General features: G+C 40.1%; 1 non-coding gene across 1 annotated transcript; it reads right to left on the bottom strand.

Annotated features, from left to right (window-relative positions):
- Positions 1-1,316: 1,316 nt before the first annotated feature.
- Positions 1,317-5,840, bottom strand: LOC102747096 (uncharacterized). Its single transcript, XR_014141883.1, has 3 exons — positions 3,617-5,840; positions 2,510-2,683; positions 1,317-1,751 (listed from the first exon to the last, which is right to left on the bottom strand). It is a non-coding gene; the product is annotated as an uncharacterized LOC102747096 (transcript).
- Between the last annotated feature and the right edge of the window lie 625 nt (positions 5,841-6,465).

Raw genomic sequence — 6,465 nt, 5'->3', positions numbered from 1 at the left:
CATACATACATACATACATACATATATACACAATGGAATATTCCTCAGCCATCAAAAAAATGAATCTTACCATTTGCAATGACATAGATGGAACCAGAGAGTATTATGCTAAGCGAAATAAGTTAGTCAGAGAAAGACAATTATCATATGATTTCACTCATATGTGGAATTTAAGAAACAAAACAGAGGATCATAGGGGAAGGGAGGGAAAAATAAAATGATGAAATCACAGAGGGAGACAAACTGTAACAGACTTTTTTTTTATTAACATATAATGTATTATTTGTTTCAGGGGTACAGGTCTGTGATTCAACAGTCTTACACAATTCACAACGCTCACCATAGCACATACCTTCCCCAGTGTCCATCACCCAGCCACCCCATCCCTCTCACCCCCCACCACTCCAGCAACCCTGAGTTTGTTTCCTGTCTCTTATGGTTTGTCTCCCTCTCTTGTTTCACCTTGTTTCATTTTTCCCTCTCTTCCCCTATGATCCTGTCTTGTTACTCAAATTCTTCATATCAATGAGATCATATGATAATTGTCCTTCTCTGATTGACTTATTTCAAGAGACTCAACTATAGGAAACAAAAAAAAATAAAAAAATAAAAATAAACTAACTAAATAATAATAAAAAATTTAAAAAAACTACAGGAAACAAACTGAGGATTGCTGGAGGGGAGGTGCGTGGGGGGATGGAGTAACTGGGTGATGGGCATTAAGGAGGGTGTGTGATGGAACGAGCACTGGGTGTTATATGCAACCGATGAATCACTGAACTCTACCTGTGAAACTGATAATACACTATATGTTAATTAATTGAATTTAAATAAATAAGAAAGAAAGAAAGAAAGAAATGTTTCCAGAGGGTGTGCCTGGGTGGCTCAGTTGGTTAAATGTCTGACTTCAGTGTAGGTCATGATCTCAGGGTCGTGAGACAGAGCCCTGTGTTGGGCTCTGTGCTCAGAGAGGAGTCTGTTTCTCTCCTCTCCATCTGCTCCCTGCACACACCCCCACCCCGCTCACATGTGCTCTGTCTCTAAAAATGAACAAATATATATTTTTAAAGATTTTATTTATTTATTTGACAGAGAGAGACACAGCGAGAGAGGGAACACAAGCAGGGGGAGTGGGAGAGGGAGAAGCAGGCTTCCCGCGGAGCAGGGAGCCCGATGCGGGGCTCAATCCCAGGACACTGGGACCATGACCTGAGCCGAAGGCGGATGCTTAACGACTGAGCCACCCAGGCGCCCCAGGTCTTTTTTTTTTTTTTTTTAAGATTTTTATTTATTTGAGAGAGAGAATGAGATAGAGAGAGAGAACATGAGAGGGTGGAGGGTCAGAGGGAGAAGCAGACTCCCCGCTGAGCAGGGAGCCTGATGCGGGACTCGATCCCGGGACTCCAGGATCATGACCTGAGCTGAAGGCAATCGCTTAACCAACTGAGCCACCCATGCGCCCCTGTCCAGTGCTTTTGTAGACTCTTCTACTGAGCTGTCTTTTTCTCTTTTGTAGAAGTTTGAAAAAAAAATACTCTAGATGTATGAACAGCTTTAAAAAATCTCCCCTCCCTCCCAACAGCAATAACAAAAGAAAATTCAAATGCCTAGTCAGAATCAAACACTAAGTGTATAGAGACAGACATACAGTATTTTATTTATAAACTCACCCTGTTCAGAGTCTTCCAACAGAACCCCTCTTTTAACCAGCTCTTCTCTCGGTTTTCGCATAGATATTTTTCGCTCTAAAACTTAATATTAAATTGGAAAACAGCACTCAGAAATGTGTCAGTTAAAGGTCAATTTTAAGCATTCTAACTCAACAGGTAAAAGAATAAAGTGGTTCAATTTTCTGTTCTCTGTAAAGAACAGGAAAACTAACTTCAAATTTAAAAATAATTTCTTTCATATCCTATGTTATTAGGAATGCAGCATTTTCAAAAGGAACTATCCTTATATAATTTTAGCTCTTTCTTTAATTGTCATTTCAGTAGGGGCTCCTGGGTGGCTCAGTTGTTAAGCTCTGCCTTCGGCTCAGGTCATGATCCCAGGGTCCTGGGATCGAGCCCCGCATCGGGCTCCCTGCTTGGCGGGAGGCCTGCTTCTCCCTCTCCCACTCCCCCTGCTTGTGTTCCCTCTCTCGCTCTCTCTCTGTCAAATAAATAAATAAAATCTTTAAAAAAAAAATTGTCATTTCAGTAATAAGGTATTTGTTGATGAACTTTTTCTGAAAGTGGTCAGAGTAGGAAAAAAAGCATCTTAGATTTTCTACCATTCAGGAACTCCATTCACCACTTGATAAACTTTAATCCCATCAAAATAGCAATCTGGGGATGAGACTATAGTATATAAGACTTAATGAGTGACCACTTGGTTTTATTCCTAAAAGACTGAATTCCCTCTTCAAACAGGGGGTTATAGAAGCTTGGGAAGAGAATGAGAAAGTTAGATACTTCTAAAATAAGAAACTCTGTAACTCAGAACATATATTTAAATCTTAATGTCTCACCTTCTGATGTCTCTTTGAATTTATCACTACTTTTTTTTTTCCGCCATTTCCAGGGCTTGAAGATCTTGCCAAAGCCTGAGAACTTGCTCTTCCTTTTGGTGGGAGGCGTTGTGTCTCCTGCTTCCACACTGTCCATGACCATGCCTGGGTCTGCGGTGGGCTGGCTTGCTTCTTCTGTAGTATAGTGAAAGGCACACAGGGAAAAGAACAGCCAATTTATTATGTCAGCATAATTTTTAAAAGGTCCCTTCCTGTGGTAGTTCAAAAGGATCAGAGCAATGATAAACAATCATGCAGACAGATTCCTTGACATCACACGGACACCAAACATCAAAATCCATAGCAGATAAATTACTAAGAGGGAAAAGGAACCAAACCAAGCTGACATCATTTTAGGACAAAAATTCAATGAGATGATCATAACCAGCTCAAAATCTCTTAAAGGCACGCACACACACACACACACATACACGTCTTTTCAATATGCATGAGACCTTGCCCCAGTGCGGCCTATTGCTGTTGCCATTCTCAACCTCTCGGCACAGGGGAGGCCTCCCCAGCTAACATTACTGCCTCTGGTGTCACTGAAATGGGGAGTTCCCTCTTTAGTGAGTGAGTCATCATTCTCTACTAAACACTCCCCTCCCCCTGCCCTCCTCTTTCAGGACATTAATAGTTCAGAGGGGGTAAAATGTTAACACCTTACTTGTATCTGTTTTTCAGATTATTTTTTCCCTTCACAAGACCCTAAGTTTGGAGCACTGGAAGGAGCCTGGAGCTGGGGCATTACAGAGAGTGCTTTAAAGTGTAATCTTTTTGGAAAGAAGAGGTGGGATTCCAGTTTGCTTATCACAATAGTACATTAGGGACAATCATGATCTTAAGGATATGACAAAAACCATAACTGGCACGGTATATGTGCGGGACTGAAATGAAAATGAAATGAATCCCTCATAATGACCACACATGCAGGGTTTAGTTAGTTAGCTTTAGTGGCAGAGAAAGGAGCAGCCAAGACTGGGCCAAAAATAATAATAATAAAATAAATAAAAGCAGGAAAGCAACAAAAAAAGCAGGAAGGCAACACAATACAGCTTTGCACTCCACCTACTGTCCCAGGGTTCTCTGGAGAAGTCTAGAGGAGAAGAAAAAAAGAGTCATGTGGAATAACCATCCTGGAATTAAAGTGGAACCTTTACTTTACAGAAATACATCAAGGACCACATACTATATTATCACATGTAATAAGTTAACATGCTTATTGTACACAATTTTACATCTGAAGCAAATAACGCTCTTTTTTGGGGGGCTAAATGGGCATAATATATGCACTAAAAAAAGTTTCCTTTAAAACTGTAGTTTTTCGGGGCGCCTGGGTGGCTCAGATGGTTAAGCGTCTGCCTTCGGCTTGGGTCATGATCCCAGGGTCCTGGCATCGAGCCCCACATCGGGCTCCTGGCTCGGTGGAGAGCCTGCTTCTCCCTTTCCCTCTGCCTCTCTCCCTGCTCATGCTCTCTCTCTCTCTCTCTCTCACTGTATTTCTGTGTCTCAAATGAATAAATAAAATCTTTAAAAAAACAAACTGTAGTTTTTAATAAAATACACAATCAACAAGAATTTATTATTTTTTCTTAAGAAACAGTTGCCAAGGGCGCCTGGGTGGCTCAGTTGGTTAAGCGACTGCCTTCGGCTCAGGTCATGATCCTGGAGTCCCGGGATCGAGTCCCACATCAGGCTCCCTGCTCAGCGGGGAGTCTGCTTCTCCCTCTGACCCTCCCCCCCTCATGCTCTCTATCTCAAATAAATAAATAAAATCTTTAAAAAAAAAAAAAAAAAGAAACAGTTGCCAAATCCAATCTTTTTCAGTTGATAGATGTGAGTCTAGGGAAACTTGCTGATGAAAGTCAGATTTACACAATTGTCATGATCAGAGTGACTGCAGCAGTGACTGCTGGATGCATTATTTTGCTGTGTATTGATGACTTAGGCCAAACAGGGTTCTGGCTACTGAAGTGCAACAGATGGAGACGAGAGGACAATGACTCTTTTCTTCCTAGTTGCATGATTTACTTGAACACATCCTGGGTCTCAACTACTCTAATTCCTTCCATGAAATGCAAGAGAATCTAGTTATTATAACGCCAGACCGTATTTGTATAAGTTTACTTGCAGAGACATCAGAACAACTCCTGTCACAGCAATTTCCCCTCAGTGGTACCCGGGATGCACCCCCAGGAGTGGCATGTGGGTGAATACGTGGTATCCCTTTTAAGAGTCAGTGCTTTAAGACTGTAAACTCCCAATTATAAAATGTCAATGAGACCTCAAGACATTGCAGATATATCATATAATATAATATTTAGCATATGTTAATGATGACACTTTCAGAAATGGAGCTAAGCACCACCAGGTGTTCATAGTCATCTTACTTGCTAGAGGCAAAAGGAGGAACTGAAATTTGAAATATCCTGCTAACCCACCCACCGAATAGACGTTACTCAGTTCCAAATGATACACAGGAAAATGCCTGTTTGATTAAAAGTAACAGGGAAGAGAATATAAAAACTCAAAAAACAAAACAACAAATTAACAATATGAAAGAAGAGGTGAGTGCTATGTGATACTTTTACAAAGAAAAACAGCCAGAAAGCTTGAGGGGTGTTAGGTGAGAACGGATCACAGACAAGTTCCTGTCTGTCAAGTTCCTCAATGAGATACAGCCAATCTAGCCAGGGAGCTAGTTATTCGTCTTCCAGATTTAATTACGTTAATGTACACTTGGAAATATGGTATATCGTGCAGTTTAGGGGGTAGTGTTCTACATCTGCCTATGAAGTCAAGTCGTTTAATCACATTATACAAATCATTAACATTCTTTCTTTTTTGTTAGCTTGTTCTATCAGTTACTGAGAGAGGTATATTAATAGCTCTACCTATGAAAATGGATTTGTCTCTTTCTCTTTTTAGTTCTATTAATTTTTTGCTTTATATACTTTAAAGCTACATTATTGGGTATGTACAAATTTAAAGTTATTATATCTTTGTTAAATTACCCTTTTATCATTATGAAATTCCTTGTGTCAATCTAATAACACTTTGCCTTGATTTTGTTTTTCTATCTAGTTTGACAACTGTTGTCCTTTAGAATGCTTAGTATAGGGGCGCCTGGGTGGCTCAGTCGTTAAGCGTCTGCCTTCGGCTCAGGTCATGGTCCCAGGGTCCTGGGATCGAGCCCTACATCAGGCTCCCTGCTCGGCAGGAAGCCTGCTTCTCCCTCTCCCATTCCCTCAGCTTGTGTTCCCTCTCTCGCTGTGTCTCTCTGTCAAATAAATAAATAAAAATCTTTAGAATGCTTAGTACATTTATATTTAATGTTTTTCCTGACACAGTTGGGTTTAAGTCTACTGTTTTGCTATTTATTTTCTATTGCTCTGATTTGTTCTGTGCATCCTTGACTTATTAGAATCTACAGTGTTAGTGCTTTATTTACTTAACAAACAATGCAAGAAACTTGAAACATTTCAACTCTATTTACTGTGTTGTTATATTTTATTTCTACATAGACATAACAATAAACCACAGCAAACATTATTATTGTTGTTGTTTTAACAAATGATATTCTTTTATATTTCTTACATATTTGCTTTCTCAAATAATCTTTATTTCTGTAATCCTGTGCTTATAATTAGGATAATTTTTAAAAAGATTTTATTTATTTATTTATTTTGAGAGAGAGAGAGCGCACGCACATGTGAGCACACAGGGGTGGGGGGAGGAGAGGTAGAGAGAATCTCAAGCAGACTCTGGCACTGAGTGTAGAGCCCGATGTGGGGCTTGATCTCAGGACCCTGAGATCATAACCTGAGCCGAAATCAAGAGCCAGATGCTTAACTGACTGAGCTACCCAGGTGCCCCATGGGAATCTACTATAGAATTTAATTTGGGAGTGATGTGGT

The sequence above is a fragment of the Leptonychotes weddellii genome, unplaced genomic scaffold (assembly GCF_054177405.1).
Source record: "Leptonychotes weddellii isolate Sample4059 unplaced genomic scaffold, ASM5417740v2 HiC_scaffold_1722, whole genome shotgun sequence".
NCBI classification, from domain to species: domain Eukaryota; kingdom Metazoa; phylum Chordata; class Mammalia; order Carnivora; family Phocidae; genus Leptonychotes; species Leptonychotes weddellii.
Note: the sequence above shows the minus strand (reverse complement) of the source record. Positions and strands in the feature narration are given on the sequence as shown.